Raw genomic sequence first — 18,402 nt, 5'->3', positions numbered from 1 at the left:
CTTGCGGTGTTCAGAGCGGTGCCTTTTGTTAGCGCCTTTCTAAAATTAAACCTTGGGTGGAAAAACGATCGTTGTTACAGATCCAACTTTCCACTCCTGCAGCTGCAGCCCGGTAGGGCGCAGGGATGGTCCTGCGCGTCCCCGGCGAGGGGCAGAGGCTGAGGGTTACAGCGGCCGCGGTTGCTGCCTGTGCGGGGGGGCAGAGCGGGGCCCCGTGCTCCGTGCTGACTTTTTACCCTCCTTTGTCCTACTACTCCGTGTATATTTTGTGTATGCTTTCTTTTAAGGAACCTGTTTTATCCTGTAACTAATCTTTGAAGGCATGGCTTTATCAGCAAGCTAATTTTATATCTATATTTTTTCTTCTTTTTCTTTTAGCACTTGCAGGTCATCTCATGGCTTGTTACATATTGAGGTCTCTCAAATATTAATCTCCCTCTCTGTTTTAACGTTTGTTAGTTGCTTGACTGCCTTCAAGGAATGGCGAAATCCCATTGTTTGTGTCCTGGTCTGTAGAAGAGCACCACTCTCTGAATCTAGCCAACCTCTGTAACTGTTTGGGTAGAAAACCAAAATGTGATACGATTTTACATTAACAAAACAGCTAAATTCTGTATGGTTTCCTGATTTAAAAATCACGGCAATACAGGGATGTATCACCATCTAGTTTTACTTCAGTCAACAAGTGTAAATAGGAAAGATTGCTTTGGACTTCAGATTATAACAGATTCCCTTGACATATTTTAAATTTTTTTTTTAGAAAACCAAAAATACCTAAAGGAAATGCCCTCAAGACCAAAGTACTTTTTATATCCTGGTCCAGAAGGAGAGCCCCATGTAGTGCTAACAGAAATCTGTCACTGCCTCAACCATGAAGGCTGAAATTGGGGTTTAAGTGTTCTTTTGTTGGTTCACTGCAGGGTGTGAATTTTACCCACTGTGGACAGATTTTATGATATTATAGTACTCTGATAATCTCTGTGGCACTATTAAATAACAAGCCTACAAGCTTCCTTTTGTACTCAAAAAAAATCCTGTCAGGCATTCAATGTACAAAACTGTGCATATTGCATTCTGTTTTTTTAAATGTCAGAATGTCATTGCACCCTAAGTCACGGAGTTAACAGGCAGACACAGTTTTTCCTTGGCAGTCTCACTGGATGGAGCTCACTTGGTGACTAAGGGTGCAGGAGCGCTCCATCTGCAAGGGTAATAAAATACTTTAACACTAGTTTAAAATGTTTCTTACTGTTACTTATGGAAGGCTTCTGTATGACCTTCAGACCTGTAGTAGGCAGACATTTCACAATCTTCGGTTTATCCTTGCGAGATCATGACAAAGTAACAAAGTGGCACTGCCTCCATTTTATGTATGGAATTTGAAGCATGGAGGCAGCAAGTGATTTTTTTCAAGGTGGCATGGGGAGTCTGTGTCGGGGCAGGGAACAGGAACATGAAAACGCAGCTTCTGTACCTTTATGCCTTGCCCAAAATGCATTTTCTTTTATCTACTGTATCTGCTTATTTCACTTATTTAAGTTGTGGATGGTAATTAATAATGTAAGGTTTGGGTATTACAGAGGGAGAAGGAAATGTTAACCTCACTGCAACTCAAGATATTGTTTAGATTTCAAATTATAAGTATTGCATATAAAAAATTCCCCATTTCCTCATCAGGTGATACACCTGATACTTTTGATCTGCTAAGCAGGTACCAGTGATGATATTTTTCCCCTGTGATTTGCTGGTTCTAGTATGTGCAGGTGTGCTTGTGGGAATTTATGATGGTTTATAATGAATGTATAGGTGATCCAAAACACCTCATGTTTTCTGCAGTTGTTGAGAGTAAGATTCATGCAAGAAAATAAGGATTCCTTTAACTGAGTAGCATTTGCTTTTGTTGGATGTACAAAACAATAAGCTTTTTCTTGGATCAAGCTAGGGGAGGACTGCCTTATGCCTTGCAGAGTGCACCATGAAACTTTCAGTCTTTGCACATGGAAGAGAGGAAAAGGAGACGCTGGACTGGTTTCACTGGTTTCAATCTGTTTTCTCTCAAATGACTACCCTTTGTGCCTTGGAGGCTTGCTTGAGTTATGGCCATGTACTCTGCTGCTCTGCCCGTGGCAGGTCAAAGATCCTGTAGCCTCTTTCTGTGCCTGGGTGTGGCATGATCAGAAACTTGGTCTGACCCACTGCATTTTATCTAGAGAAAAATAGAAGTATAGGTCAAACAAGTACTGATATTCCTATGACTTACTCTCCTAGCTCCCATCTTGCTGGTTCACAGCTAAGCACTTCCTCAGCAAAAAGTGGTATCTTTGTGCTTACCTTTGTATTTGATAGCCTGTGGTGGTTTTGTTTTGTTTTTTTTTTAATTTAGGTAAACTTTGTGTCTGCAGCATCCTGTGATTATAACTTTCACAGCTGCTTGAAAAAGGGCCTCTCTTTGTTTTTGAACTGGCTACTTCATGAATATAGCCAGCATAGCAGCCATCTACAGAGTTCTCTTTAGAAAAAACTGCTCGCAAGTTTATTTGTGTAGGCTGTATATTGCATTTTTGAGTATCTGCTTTTATTTTTGTGTATATCTTTAACTGCTCATCACGCAAAGGCAACCCACATAATCTCCCCACAGATAGTGAGGGTTAATGGTGTAAAGAAAAAATTCTTATGTGCTTGGGTAGTGTGCATTTGTACTACCTGGTTAAAAGTTTCATTAAAAAAAAATAATCAGTATTACTTCCATAACAGAAGCAGATACGTATACCCCTTGCTCCATTTCTATGCTCAGCATTGTCTGTATGATTTAGGGGAAAAAAAATAATTGCTCCTTTGCCAGTTGATTTCGTCTTCTCTTAATTGTTTGTTTTAGATGGGTCCTAGTATGAAAAACTTGCTCAGACCATACATCTTTTTTTGCATTTCATATGAGACTTCAAGTCGTTGTGATTCTCTTTGATTAAGAGAAATCCAAGCTTTAAACAAGTAGTTTCATGAATATGAATTCCATGTAGGTAGGTACTTCAAGGTTTTTTGTAAGCGTAATAGAAGAAATGGCATACAAGCAGCATTTTGCTGATAAAAGGACTGAGATGAGTTCAGTGACTGCACAGCAGTATGTGTCAGGGGGCCAGCTGAGCACTTTTGCAAAACTAAGTTCTTTCCCACTTAAGCTTTGCAAATGGTGGCAATAACCCAATCATGCATTAGCACAGCTTCTGTGAGAGCTGATTTGCCATGGCTTTTCGGACAGGTGTTGCTAACATAAATTCAGAACTTAAGAGATAAAAAGTAAATAAAATTACATAAAGCTGCAAGGGTTGTACATCTCTGTAGGAGGACACTGAAAAACTTTACAGCCTGTATAGACCCTGCACCAAGTTTTGGGAATCAGGAGTGCGATACTGGGAAAAATCAAAATTCTGGATGTGCTGGCTGCAGTTAGTCAGTGACAATTAAACCTTTTTTTTTTTGGTGAAGAATGATGGAGGCCCTTGGGCTAAAGATATCTAATTAATCTAATTTCTGAGTAATTTCTTAACCTAAGGCAAGTTTATTTAAATTTTGCTTGTAGTCATCTACAGATACGTACCTGTTTGTAGGCTTACGGTGATTGTTCAGGACAGAGGAATAAAATTATGCATTGAGTGGATATGTACTATTAAGTTCAGATTGTTTTAAGAGACATCAATCATCTTTTACTTTTTTTTTTTCTGTCCTCATTCCTCCTGTTCAAGAATTCCTTTGTCTGTGATGTATATAAGGCAGTAAATAGGCTGTCACCTATACCTATCTCACTGCCTGAGCCTACAGGTAAGGTAATTCCATTCTTATATCTAATTTTACCTGTGAACTGGCATGGTTCTCCATTTAAACTGTGGAGTTGATTTCTGATACTGTTTCTCTTTTCATGTGATCTGTTGTTGATTAAATATGAACAACTGCAGCAGTATTTACTTGTTAATTTAAAATAGTGACTGTCTATTCAAAGGTAACTGAAATACTTCAAGGATCACTCTGAGATAGTGCTGGTGTGTGAGAAGAAAATTGACAAATGGAAAAAATCTATTGCTTCTTTCTAGAGAGAAGTTTGTGGAGTGCAGTAATATTCTGCCATGCCTGAAAAGCTTTCTGAACTTGCCATACTGTACTTATTAAATCTAGACATGGATCTTGTAAGAGAGTGCAAAAGTAAAAATAAAAGCTATTCGTTCCAAAATAAAAAGCAAAATAAAGAGAGAGTCCAGTGACCAAAGGGGTGGGTGTAGTGGTGTGGTGGCCATATTTACAGCACTGCGGTGCTTCTCAAGACTCTTACGTACTGTAAAGCTGACAGCAGAACGAAACACTTGAGTTTCAGGGTTTAACAGCTTTGGTCTTCTGCAAAGTGAGGCTGTGTGTTGCAAGCATAATAAAGGAAAATCATGTATTTGTAACATTGCTAGTAAGCCTTCCGACTGGGATCACAGTTTTGCAATGGGGTTATAGGTGCACATGGCAGCTCGTGTAGATCAGATGGCAAGTTAGGAAGTTTTGGTACATGCTTCCTGGGCAAAGGGAAAGTAGTTCAGAGGTAAGTTAATTGTGAGTAAGTACAGAGGCTGAAACCTGGGTAATGGCTCGTACACGCAGTAGGAGGTTATTTTCCCCTGTTGCTCTGTCTTGTTCCCACTTGCCTTTAGATATGCTTTTATCACTAAGTACATTTTAATATGATAAAAAAACTTCCTCACATGTGTCATATAAAACAAATAATCTTTTGTTGTTATGTATTTTGGTTTTAAAATTCCCGGAAGTCAAGAAAGTATTTCCAGGAAGTAAATAGGTAATAAATCTACCATAATAGGAACGTTAGTAAGAGCTGCTAGTTTCTATGTGTCTGAGAGCTTTTGAAATTAGAAATGTGGGTTTTCCTGGTACAGAAACTGCTGAGTTTTCTGTAGGAATTTTAAAAGTCATTGAGTATTTCATACATAGGCATGTTTTGGAGTTCTGTATAAGGATTTACTCTGCAAAATCTGATAGGTCAGATGGAGAAGTTTTATACAGAAATTGCTTGCAGTTATTGTAAACTTACAGTAGCAAACAAAGATTATTGCTTTTAGTCAGCCTGTAAGAAGGATGGATTACCTCTGGTAAGAATTGAAATGATGGACAGACAGGTCAGGCAAGGAAAATGCTAGATGCAGTCTGGGACAGAGAGGCTGGTCAGGGATGCAGGAAGGAAGCATATCCTGTGGTGTCTTGAATCCCAATGAGTCACACCCTTCTGCACCTCCTTCAACTACTGCAGACAGAACAATTAAATGTAGCTTTGGAGTTGTACTTCATTGTAATAACCACTATTTCATGTGTTTTCCTTTAAATGTGTTTTCTTTTCATGCAGAAAAAGATGTCTAAGCAGTTCCACAGTTTGTAATTTGCAGGCGTAAGTGATCCTTTCATTTTAAGTTTTATTTCTGTAAATAAAATCCTTTACTTCTCTAGAAGCGTTTTCAAGAGGGAAAATTTATGAAATGCATTCAAGTTATACATTAGTCATTTTTCTTCTGATAAGGCACAAGGGTGAAATCTTAGGAACATGTTACTGAGCATTAGCAGATCCAGAGATCGTCATTTATTTTCACTGCCATTTCACGCCTCATGCGATAGAAAATTAGAAAAATAAAGTATATTATTGGTTTTGAATAGTCAAGTAGAAGTCAATCCAAGAAGAGAGGATGGTGAGTTTGGTTGGGGTTTTTTTTTTTTTTTTTCAGTCTACAACCTGCTCTGTATGTGCCAGTTTTAGTAGGAGTTTGGTTAGAGTCTTGTTCCTGGTTTTGTCCCATGTCTCTGCGCCTCTCTGAGGTACTCCTGAAGCCTGTGCTGGTCTAGGTCTGCTTTGACTATATTGTCTTAATGCATGTTTTCCTGTGACTGAGACCTGAGGATCCCCAAACCAGTCAGCTGGTGCTATGGAAGCCCAGTGTTGTGCTGTTGAATCCTATTCTGTCAGAGATGCTTTTTTTCCCCTCTACATTTTGCGGCAAGAAGAGGCCTCAGTCAGTGTTCCCAGGGCCACCTGAGGCCTTGTCTCTGTCCTTGAGATTCGTTGTCCTCTCCGTCAGTCCCAGCTCCCTTCCCAGCACAGGGAAACACCTGCTTCTCCTGTACTGAATACATGGATGAGATCTTTTGCCAGGTTTTGAGTTTGGCTATCTTGTTATGCAGAGCTTTATTAGAAGATTTTTCCTTGAGTTAGAGAAAGGAAGACATACTCATAATTTACTTTTCCAACGGATCCAAGGGAAGGGCTTTTCATTTTTAGTTGTTTTATTTCTGTTAAAATATTTAATGCTGTATACTGAGAAGTGCCTTCTTCCCAGTGTGCCCTGCCATCAATATGTCAATCTATTTGTATTGCAGTTACGCCTCCAAGATCCTTCTTTATGATAGTGAACTGGTTCTGTAGTGACCTACACTGCTGAATCATCAAGGCTTCAGACTGTCAGGTCTCTCCTGTGATGGGAGTTGTGCAGTTCTCGAACTTCCATCTGCAAGCGGTGGTCCTGAAGCTGAGTGTGTCGAGCCAAAGCATTTCATGGATAGCCTGTCTGATGCTAGGATTACTTGATTAGCTTCTCTCCCCAAGTTAATTATTTTTTTTTTCCTGGGTATAGGAAGGCCTGATCTTTTCCCCATTTTCCTTTGTCTTGTCTTGTCACTTTAAACGGTTGTTGACCTTTTCAGTCTGACCTGGTAGGTATTAGTGCTGCAAAAGCAGTGTTGTGGTATGAGGAGACAACACAAAAAAAATCTTTTGAAGCTGTGGGAGGACAAGATGTCAGTGATGAGGGAAAAGGGCACTGTTCCTAGTGTAGACCAAGATGTTCCCTGTTTATTCTTTTCAACCACCTTGTTCCTTTTTTTTTTTGTAATCCCAGTAGAAGTTACTCAGTTCCTGTTAATAACTAGGTTATTAGATTACTGAATAGCTACCTTAATTAATATTCTCAACAATTGGTTAATAAAGGTTCATATCACCATATCCTTAATCTGAAATATCAGCTCTGTTTTTGTAGCATTGTCAAGAATAGAGGAAAAATACAATCTATTGCAAAGCCCCTGCTTGAGAGTCATGTTGAACATCTGCTTTCGTTTGTTTTAGATTTATAAAAGCCTAAATTTAGGTTGGCGCTTCGCTAACTTTGCATTTTATCTTCCATTAGGAAAGAACATATATCAGGTTTTCTAGTCCTTCATCTCTACAGAACATATCAAACTAGGCAGAGCAACATTCGAGGTGGGGTGCAAATGCAATGGTCTGCATGGACTTCGTCAGTCAGTTAATTGACTTTGAGAGTCTGGCTGTATCCATGACAGAACAGATATATATTTTGGGATTTAGTATCAATTCACTTCTTAAAATTAGATTATTTTTTTTTCTTTTAGTTTTCCTTGTTGTATGATAGATGCAGTAGCTGTTAACATTTTTTTTGGCTATTGAAAGCTTCTGTTTCTTTCAAAAGGACAGGAGATGTAGCACTGAAAGGTATATGCCCCTTTTTCACTGAAGGTTAATGTATTTTGTAGAATCCCTTCTAGATACATGCTCAAGAGCCCTAGATTAACTGGTGTGTCTTTCTGAAGTCCTCAGAGAAACCAGCCAAACCTTTCTCATTAGTAAACCTTTTAAATTCTTCCTATCTTGCATCCTCATAGGAAGCAAGTTGTAGAAATCTATTAATAGAGTTTTTTATTGGTATTCCTGCTCTCTTGTGTGTACATCTTTATGCATATACCTGCAGATACATATCGCGTGGAACCGTTGTTAGGTTGTTTGCAGAAGCAGGTTGCTGATACTGGTCTTTCCAGTGCATGAACAACAGTGCTGTAAACAGGAAAATAATTTCCCTATTAACAGTGTCAAATACCCTTGTGCTGAGCTGATACTGATACAGCCCAACCAACCACAAAGCAGATGTGTGCTGTTTCTGCCGATGGGGGCTAGGCTGGCTGCTGTGGTAATATTTTATGCCCATTTAAAAAGATGGTAAGCCTCTTCCAGTTAGAAATCTGTAACTCCTGCATAACACTTGGCTTCAGAAACTGGGTTGGGTGTGGGTGTGTGGTTGTGGTCTGACACTGAGCACATTCTCACAGTGTATTTGTGGCACGCTGGATTTTGAAACTTCTCAGCCAACAATGGAAATTCTGTGAATGATTTCAGAAAGATAAGCAAGCAGGTCTACTAAATTAACTATAGAACTGAATAATACACCATTAGTAATTGTCCTATTGTTAATTTTGGGTGTGTAATTAAACTCTTAACTCTGCCTGAGACATTTTCAGAGGGCACTGAGCTATAGACTCACACAGATTGCTAGTCTGCAGGTGTGAATTTCTGTTGTAGAAACCGATGAAGTTTGATCTAGTTCAGATATCTGAAGTGCCTAAAGCTGAAGCTGTGAAGCTGTTCACAAGAGACTCCCTTAAGATCTCACCTTAAGATGGACAAGCAGGATATTTTGAATAAGATATTTTCTGGAAATATTTACGTACATCAATGGTGAAAAGAGGCAAGGATCACAGGGTCAGACGTAGGTATCTGTTGCTGATTTTTAAAGTTAGGTCAAATGCACCCCATTTTTGGGTTCATATTTGGGCTGTTTGGTCAAAAAAAGTGGATATGAGTTTTAGTTTAACTGATTGCCTCCTAAAATGATCGATAGTGAAATAAGTAGTGGTCCTTACAACTAACAATATCAATTAAATTGTTGGGTTTGCGTTAGACTGAACTGACAGCTGCCTGTGCTCCCCTTTCCAGTGTGTGGGCACGAAGTGCTTCAGGTACTGCTGCAGTGTAAGTGGTGCTGCCCACAGGTGGGATTTGCTGCCTCTGTGATTGAGTGGGGTGAAATACTATATACCTGCTCTGGTCTACATATGGATGAGACGCAAGTCTCACAATAACTTCTACTAGCTTTTTGTAATGTGGTTAAGCTGTTAGTACATGATGCTGATACTGGAAAATAGATACAAGTTGGTGAAGCAACAGGCTAATATTTTTTTTTTTCTAGCTCAGGTAGTTTATGTTGCTACTTTGACTTCCTTTTGTGGCAGTGTTTCTTAATTCTGAGATTTTGGCCACCTGCATATATAAATGTATTTCTGAGAACGGGGTTTTCATCTGATTGCAGTAATGATCAAAATGGCTTATAAATAGATCTTTTTGAGGAGCAAAACTATTAAGATGCATTCATAGCGTTCATAATAGCTGTTGCTTGCAATGCTGTGTTTATAGATAGACTCTGAATCTTTTGGCTTAGTTTGATGGACTTCAGAGTTTCCTGAATCTGGATTACCAACAAAGACATATTCATGATTTTATGCATTTATATTTTCAGATAAGTGTTGCATTTAGTGTCATTTATGTTCAGATACAGCATGAAAGAAAGCTAAGAAAAGGGAAGCTGTACTGTTGAAACTGAAGAAGATGTGGTGGTTTGAGCACTTCTGTGAATATGTCCATGCATGGTATATCAAAATAGAGGACGCTGCCATATGTGTTTGCTTAGCATTTGAGCTTTTTGGTTACCAGACTGAAACTGATCTCCCAGTTTGTTCTGATGTGTGAACAGTGTTGGGGTCCGATACTCTGACCAGCTTCTTTTAGATACTCCACATATGGAGGGTGTGATATTTAATACCTAATTTACTTACCTGAAGATAGTTGGTGTTACATGGGATTTATGATGTAGCAGAGTGATACAAATGTATTGAAAACACAATACAAATTTAAGTTACACGTAACAAAGTAAAACAGTTGCAATACACAGTACAACTGCAATACCGATATGATTCCTATTACCAGTCTCTACAATATACTCACCATCACAATGGTGGACATCCCCAATCACTGAAAAGAAATATGTGGGTTGAATCACAATATTCTTTACAGGCTGGCTCAGAGCAATCTATGGATTCATCCGAGAGCTTTTGGGCTTCTGCACAAAGGTGAAGAAATGACTTTCTGAAGTAAGGGTGAGAGTGCTGGTATGTGAGCTGCCAAGAGGTGGGTAGGATAGCAAGTGTTGTGTGTCCCCTCTCTGCATGTTCAATCTGTAATAGCTATTTTTCTGACTCATCTAGGATAATAGCTGATTGTGTGTGTAGCCACCCCATGCCATACACTGTTGGGTGAGTTTTGGGGTTGGTTGTTGTGGTTTTTTTTTTCAGCACCCAACTTGTGGATATGAATCATTATCTGTTGCTGTAGAATATCACAGCTGGGTGTGAGAGGAATTGTATCCATCACTGCCTAGAAAGTAACTATTTGCAGGTTGAAGCAATCTAAGCATTGAATACTTTTATCCCCTGCTCCACGAATTTGCTCATCAAAATGAGTGTGTTCTGTGAAAATGTTCAGCCCACTCTGAGGAGGAGGAAACAGCCACAGGGAACGTGGGACCGCTTTTGGGATACAGAGTGATACAAGTCAGTTATGGTCTCCTTTTCCATGCAAGTGAATGCTGCTAACAGCATAATCAGTGTTAGCTGGTATGTTTGGAATAGCTGACATGGTGAAAAGCGTTGTGAGTTTCCACTGCTGGCTCTTTATGCCATCTCTTTTTAGCCAGAATTCAGGTATCTGGAAGCTGATTCACTGTCCTGTAGGTAAAAAGCCCTGCCTTAACTTGGTGAACTCCTTGCCCTTGCACATGCTTTGAAGAAATAATTAGGGAGTTCTAAGTTAAAACTTGCTTTACTGCTTACAGCAGTTGTCGTTTTGTTAAAGCCAAGGCCTTCGCTACTTGCAAGTGTGTAGGAAGTGCTGGCTATTAATACATCCCTCCTCCGATTACTGTACTTAGTTCATGAAATAATAAACTGTTAGCAGCTGGGGGGCATTGCTTTCTGGAGAATGCACACTTTGTGGTTATTTTTTTTTATTTTTAAGCTTAGTCTGTGTAATTTTGAAGACAGTTTCTGGGTTTTCAAATGCTGCAGTGCTGTATCCTGGAGACACTGGTTATCTCCTGCGCTTTTGCTGCTGGTCAGAGCTTTGCAGTAGCATGAAAAATGGAAGTGGCTCATCTTCTAGTTTTATTGTTGTGATACTTGAATTGTATGGGTAGGGTCAACACTGTAAGAACTTTCAGAGGGCTGATACATTAAAGACAGAGAAGCAGGGTGGACTTGAGCAGAGGAGTGGTACTCTAGATGAGAAAGCTGTTCTTCCTGCACTGGCCTTCATTACTGAGCTGTTGTTGTCTCGTGTCTGATGGACTTCATTGCTACAAGTGAAGCCTCTTTGTATTTTTTTTTAACATGTTTTGTTCTGAATACTTGCATTTATTGGTTTATTGGAGACCTGGTTCAGGGGGACCCTATAAAAATATTTCTTCCAAGTGTACTGTGAACAGTGGTTAGTAGAATTATCTCTGCCAAGCATTAATGAAGGATTAAGCTAAATTGCAGCAGTACCTTTATAATCATGTTTTTGCAGGATTTCAGCTACACCATTTTCCCTTTAGCAGCATCATCTCCTGTGAGGATTGCTGAGATGATTATATTTTTCAGAATAAACAGGACATCCAATGTCTCTCTGAATTCAAGAATCCTGTTCTAATGTGTACACTGTATATTGAAAGTGGTATTTTGTATAAGGAAAAAACCTTGTTAGCTTTGGAAGAGTACCATTCTCTGCTTGTTTTTTAAGTTCACCTGATTCTAATCTCTGCTGATGCTTTTTATCCTTTTCTAAGAGGTTTTCCTGCTGGCAACGTTTGCCATGGAGTTGGATGACTAGCAGTCACCTTAAAATGAATGTCAGTTGGTTATGAACTGAACTGTAGCAATACACATTCTCCATTATCTCAGGGTACTCCAGTTAGGAGCCTAGCTGGAACAGTTAAGGAGCTGCCTTAGAGAGCTCTCCACAGTCTGAGAAAAGCTCCTACTAATACCTAGTCCTTGAAGAATTTATATCCAATTCCTCCTCTTAGTTGCTGAAAGAAACCTGGTTACCAAAAGATAACTCTGTGTGTGTCAGCCCAAGTGCATGATTTAATTTTCTTGGCTTGTATTTTCATCTGTCGATGATCAAGAATTTTTACCTCTGTTTTGGGGGGTTTGGGGGTTTTTATTCCTCTCTGTGCTGACTCATGCATTTTTCATATGATCGCTGATTATGAAATAGAGAAGTGTGTTGCCTTCGTGGTTTAATTTACAGTTCTCTTGGCCTTGTGAAGCGCATCTGGAGTGCTTTGGTCATGGGAGACTTCTGGTTTTACCTTGTTATTCGGCTGAGCTGCTTCTGTAGAAATTCTTGGTTAGTGACCTAATAAACACCTGCTCTGCTGAAATAGGTGTATTGAGCTAGATCTCTCATGCAGTGTGTGATTGGTGGCATGGGGTTTTATGACTTGTTTTTCAAGAAACATCTTCCTGCGCATCCCAGTTTAGCGGTTAGATGATGCAAATTTTGGTGAGTTTGTCTTCTCATTTTTTTCTGGTCTTACTTAGTTCTCAGCTGGATAGCTACTCACAAGTTGCATGCACAATTCTTGGCTGGAGAGTCTTGCATTAACACAGTTTTTTACTTTATTTAGGGTGTGCTAAGTTTCATTCTATTTTAGTATTTGTACTTGCTACAGAATGAAAATCACTTCCACTTGTTTCATCTGTTTTCTCTCTCCTGTTGGGCATACTAATAAAGGGCAATACTTTTACTTGAGTGGACACTTACTCTTTACTGTGGAAAAACACTGTTCTGTATTAAAAATGGAAAAAAAAAGATTTAAGTGCTTTAAGAGCTTTGGATGGCTCTTTTGGGAAAGGCAGGGCATTTAGCGTATGTCAAAAGATAGTGTTGTAGCAGGTTTAAGATAATACCCGATAGCCACTGGTGACTAGGGCATGCTTCCAAGTATGAAATCAAAGGTCAGTATCTAGCTGCTTCATGTAGTATAATGTCATAAGCAAAATCAATCCATAAAAGAAGACGTATTTTTCAGCAATAAACATGTAGACTAGCAGTATCCTTTTTTTATGTAATTATTAAAACATGAGGTTGATTGTATTTACCCTGCACATCATTATGTGGCTGCTTAGTCCTTCCCTATTGCCATCGAGGTCATTTGTGCAGTAAAATCAGTGAGGGGATTTTAATGTGGCAAGAGCCTGGCTCTGGGTTTACTGTTTGTAATGAGTGGGACCTTTGGGGTAAAGGTCTCATAAACATTGTAACTCAGCTGGTGGCCTCTGTGGGCAAAATAGCAAGATAAACCTTCTGGCTGCCAGTGCTGCCCTTACTGCTGATTTACACCTTCGTTGAACTTGCAGACCTCCAGGTTATTAGTCACTTGTGAAAAAAACCCTATGTTTTAGGAACAGAGGGCAAGAGTTGGAAAATGGTGTTGAAATAACAGTTGTCAACTTGTGTAAAGACAATCCAATGCATCTCACTAAGTGTAGGGGTTTGTTCTTGCTGTCTCCCCAGATGTGCGATGAAGGAGAGAGGAAGGGTGGCTTCTTAGCGCTGCTCTGGTCCTTTCCTCTGCATTTGGAACCCTGGGAAGCAGCAAACGGAGCTTCTTACTTCCTTATTTTTTCCACAGTATCAAAATGAGCTGCAGCAGGAGGTTGGGAGCATTGACACTGCTAGCCACTGTACTGCCTGAGATGTATAAATAAAGTGCTTTTCCTTCATACTGACCAAACCTTGGAAATGTTGGCAGCTGAGGTGGATTTTTTAGCCTTATGAGGGTGTGAAAGCTGTGTTAAAGCAGAAAATGTTTCACAGCTGTCATGGCAGTGAATGCTGCAGCAACTGAGGGCTGCGTGACCGATGTGCATTGTGTCTGCTTGCCTCTCGCTGCACCCAGGTGTTGGGGAGTGCCTGTGGAAAAGTAGGAGCTGCAGGAGTCCCCACAGGGACTCAGTGGCCCAGTGGAAAGTGGGAAGCCTGACAAGGAGTTGGTGAGAACCGGTGGCTGCATTGCATCCGCTCTGTCCTGTCATCCCCTTACATCATTCTGTACCTCTGTACTGGTAATGATTTATGCGTTTTGCACCTACAGATTTTGTTAGCTCGTAATCTAGCTGCCTGCTGCCTTCCTGGGGAGTGGAGACAGCTGTTGGCTGCACACTGACATGTTTCCTCTGCAGCAGAAGTACAAGGGCAGCTCTTCCTCCATGCTGCTCGAGTTTGGTAATTTGATTTTGACATAACTCCTTGGCTCGCTGCTGAAAGAAGAGGAAAACCCTCTTCAGGTTTTCATCCTAAACCTGGAACTGTAACAGTGAGAGGATGAAAACACGTAGTAAACATTGCTGGATGAAAAAGACCCAATAAAGCCTTTCAGTGTTCTGGATATTCCAGTTCTTGGGGGGAAAAAAGATTGGCCTTGATACATGGGTTGGGGTTTTTCCTTTGTAGAAACTCTCCCCATCTATGCTTTTATTTTATTTGCCTTTGTGATGAGTGCTCCTGTCTTGCATGATATCTGAGCAAGGGAAGAAGATGGAAGTAATTCCTGCCAAGCATCTGTTCCTGTGAAAGCTGGTGGTGCTGTGTTTGTGGTGCATTGGCAGCTCTCTCCAGCACCCTGTCAATCAGACACTGTCAGCACGAGTGCCTGCAGCCGGATCAGCATCCCTTGGAGCCCTCTGGTCGGCTGCCCAAAGGGTCGCCACCTGCCCCTGTGGGCTCCCTTGCTGTTGTTACAGTGCCCTGCGTACGTAGAGCCATAAACTCTTGGTAGGGAGTTTTATTGAACAGTTGGTTTTTTTAATATTGTCTGGCATTGATTTCTCTCTCTAAGTAGGACAGTGAAGTTTTGCTGCTGAGAAGCAACTGTTCCTGAATTCATTGTGAGCATGTTAATAGCTGAAGAATCTCCGATGATTCTGAGATTTCAAGTGATGCTTAGAAAAATAGTATTTGTTTGGGTAAAAGATTTCAGTATTTTATTATTTTTTGTTTAATTTGAGCAACATGTTTCCAAGACCAAATGTTTCCAGTATTGTAGCTTGGTAGAAACTTTGGCCTTACAAAGGCTTTAAATAATTTAGGAGTTAATCTTTGTAAGAATTTCCCTGTGGTATGGATAAAAGACGGCACTTTTCTAACTTGTTAAGCAACTTCAAACTTGGTGAAGCTCTGAGGTAACTTTTACTTCATCTGTTGCTGGCTTTATAAATTAATTTTAATTAATGCTATGTTTATTAATTGAATCTGTTGCAATTTTTTATTAATTGTGTGGGAAGGATTGGTTGATTATAGAAACTGCTATATAATATATGTCCAGGTATCTACAACTGTAGACGTCCCTCAGTTTTGTTTTAACTGTTCAGGGTCTTTAGCATGTAAGTGAGAATCAGCTGCAGAGAAAGCTGAACTTGTGCACTTCAAGCAGTTTCAGGAGAGTGTAACAATTCAACAACTTACGTATTTTTTTAAATATGAATCTGTTTTGCAGCAGCCTGTTAAAACAGGTTCCCAAATCCACTCCTACTCTTGTTAAGTCATGCATTTTTTTTATTTTTCTGATTATTTCTGTAGCTGTAAGTTAGTTATCAGCAGGCTTAGACATTCTGAGGTTTGTATGGAAAATGAACCTGTTTTAGGATGTGGTGTCTGGTTCTGTGCTGCTCTCTGCCATCTCCTCCTTGAGTCAGCCCAGCTTCTGACTTACCTGCTTATAAAATAAAAGTGTTTGGCTATGGAATTTAAACACATGAATTTTCTACAAGAGGTTTTATGAATCCTAAAGGGAGAATCAAGAGTAAAACATTTATTGCTGAGCTTCTCCCTTCTTCTGTAGAAGAGTGGAGTCTGTGGAAGGCGTGTGCTAAGGAGCTATCAATTCCACATCTCTTGCTCACTTTCCTGCTAGCAATTTGTATCAATCCTGGAGGATGTTGGGCTGCAAGATATAACTTTGACTAGTGGTTTGGGTTTTCTTTCTGAGGCTATTTCCTTCCTACCCATACCCATCCATAAGATCTTTACTGCTCTGAAACAATTACGGCTTCTGTAGCTGGCATTTAAAAATTTGACTTTGGCTTTGACCTACCCAGATTCTATACCTTTCAAAATAGAGAATATATGTAATATTTCAAGTTATTTTATGATTTCAAGGCTTTATAGCTACATGACAACTGAGGGGCAGGCTGCACTGCGGTGCAATCGAATGTACCGTACAAGTTGATATGCTGCCACCCTGAATTTACAACCTTGAGACATCATTTTTGTGTTGTTGTTGGTGTGTTCTTGACTAAAAACAAAACACCAAAAATTTTGCATTGCTTTGTTTTGTAAATTTTAAGCTGTTGTCCAGGCACTTGTTGTGGTGGCAACAACACTGGAAAGTCTTATTTGCAGTAGCTGATGTTATTTGTAGTATAGATACATCCTGGGCTGTCATGTAGATCACTGGGTTGGTTTTGCTCAGGCTCGTGCTGCAGTTTCTTGATGGAGGTGCCCGTGCTCTCCCTGGGCTTGAGGAATCGCCTTATAAAGCCTGACCCTCACTCAGATAACAGATTAGAGCGCAGTGCATTTAAAGCTAAATACAGAAGAAGGCAGATCCTGTGTTCCTAGTAATTAACTATTCAAGAGTCTCTTCTGTTGCACTGAACCTCTAGTCATTAAATCTGCCGCAAGTGGTGAGCCTTACTTTAACTGGGGTTTTTTGTTAAAATCTTGTTCCCAGCTGTCTTAAAGGGCATATTTTATATTCACAGTTCACAGGTAACAGTTCTAAAATCAGATAGTCAAGCTTCAGGTGCATGCAACAATTCTCTCAGTTTAAAAAGACACTGTCAAAGGAAAGAAGTCTAGTGCTAGAAAGGTAGCATGTGCATTTATATCTTTTCTAGCAAGTGGGAAGCCATACCAGTATGGCTGGGTTGAAGGTCAGGTGTCATTAATTTCATTGCCCCCAAGGCTTGTGTGTGTTCGTTAAGCGGGCACTGTCAATCCCAGCCCGATGCCATGTTTGTGCTCTGAAATAGCTGTGACAAGAGGATTAATTATTATCTGCTGCGTGGCTTGCTTGACACTTTCTTTCCTAACCTCTTGGGCTCCTGCAGTCTCTTGAAATGAACATTTTTAGACCCAGAGCAAGGCATAAGGTATCAGGGCCAAGCATAAAAACAATCAAAAATACATGGGTGAATATTACATCTTACAGATCAGTCTCTTGCAGATAACTGAAGGTCAGAAAGGCAAACCAGATAAATAAGTCAAATCTAGCTGGCTAGAGGCTGGGCTGTTGCTTATCCCTGTGGACTGCTACCTCATCTGCCTAATTAATTTGTAAAGCAGCTCCTGTCCCTCTGCCACTGAGAGGGTTAAGTGGGGGAAGGAGACTTTTGAGCTCTGCTGTGAAGGGAGGCTTGGATCCTACAGTGCTTTAGAAAATCCTGTGATATCGTGGTTTGCCATTTTTAAATCTCTTTGCCGATGGGCGGATTGTTTTTTCCAGAAGACTATTCAGTGTTGCAGATGTTTTGAAATGCCCTTTGGTCTGTTAAAACCATAGCTTTAAATCTCAGTGGTGAATACGAACCTCTCAGTTTAACTGCTTGTTGCATCTTTGTATTTTTCAAGACTTGCAGGAAGCAGAACCAGTCTTGACTCTGAACTTTACTGGCTATTTCCAGTGCCTGCAGGCAGTTTTTGACTGTGGCTAAGGGGTAGACCTAGACTAGAAAGCATAGAAAGCAGTGATTTGCCAAGTTAAAACATTTGAAATGCTGCAGAAGTGGCCAGCTAGTGATGCTGCAACTAGATGAGGAAGTTTGGCGAATGGGAACATACTGTATAGCTGGTGCATTGTTAACATAATGGTTAACTTTCAGGGGTAGAGAGAGCATTACTTGGATAGTAACGTGATTGATGGCATCTTTCTAGCCACAGACCTCGAGTTTCTCTTTACTCATGGTAAGAAGTGTTGGAAAATGTATGTACATTTAAACTAGACCTGCAGAGTCTGCAATGAAGAAATATAAATGATAACTTTAGTTTTACAAAAATTTGTATTAGGAGAACATGCCCAAAGGACAAAGCTTGGTAAGGCATATTTCTGGATGAGTGAATCGTACCTAACAGTGACCTAATGACCTGCAGGGTGTGAAGTAGGTGGCCTGAAAGTCATAGTGCTGGCACTTGCTGTTGGCAAGACAGGGGGATGAGCCGTGATGATTACTACATGCTGCAAAGCTTCCTTGTATTCACTTTTGTTTGCGTTCAGCTACGTCTTGTGTCATTAAACTAATTATATCCAAGGCTGAAAAATAGTTTTATTTAGATAAAATGGCATTAATATGTGATTACTTCCCAAATTTGTAAACTTTGCATGTTGAGATTCACTGTTAAGGTCTTAAGTAATATATGCCGAATATTTT

The 18,402-nt window shown here is 40.0% G+C and overlaps 1 protein-coding gene across 2 annotated transcripts in view; it reads left to right on the top strand.

Moving 5' to 3' along the window:
• BZW2 (basic leucine zipper and W2 domains 2) overlaps positions 1-18,402 on the top strand; it is a 56,571-nt gene that overhangs the window by 726 nt on the left and 37,443 nt on the right. The window contains exon 2 of one of the 2 annotated variants that reach the window (XM_056334036.1): positions 5,390-5,431. The exons of the other annotated variant lie outside the window; for it this stretch is intronic. The gene's annotated coding sequence lies outside the window, so the exon portion shown is untranslated. The remainder of the gene's footprint in view (positions 1-5,389; positions 5,432-18,402) is intronic. 2 annotated transcript variants of the gene reach the window in all.

Source organism: Falco biarmicus, chromosome 4 (genome assembly GCF_023638135.1).
Source record: "Falco biarmicus isolate bFalBia1 chromosome 4, bFalBia1.pri, whole genome shotgun sequence".
Classification (NCBI taxonomy): Eukaryota; Metazoa; Chordata; class Aves; order Falconiformes; family Falconidae; genus Falco; species Falco biarmicus.
The sequence above is the reverse complement of the archived record's forward strand: the minus strand, read 5'-3'. Positions and strand labels throughout refer to the sequence as shown.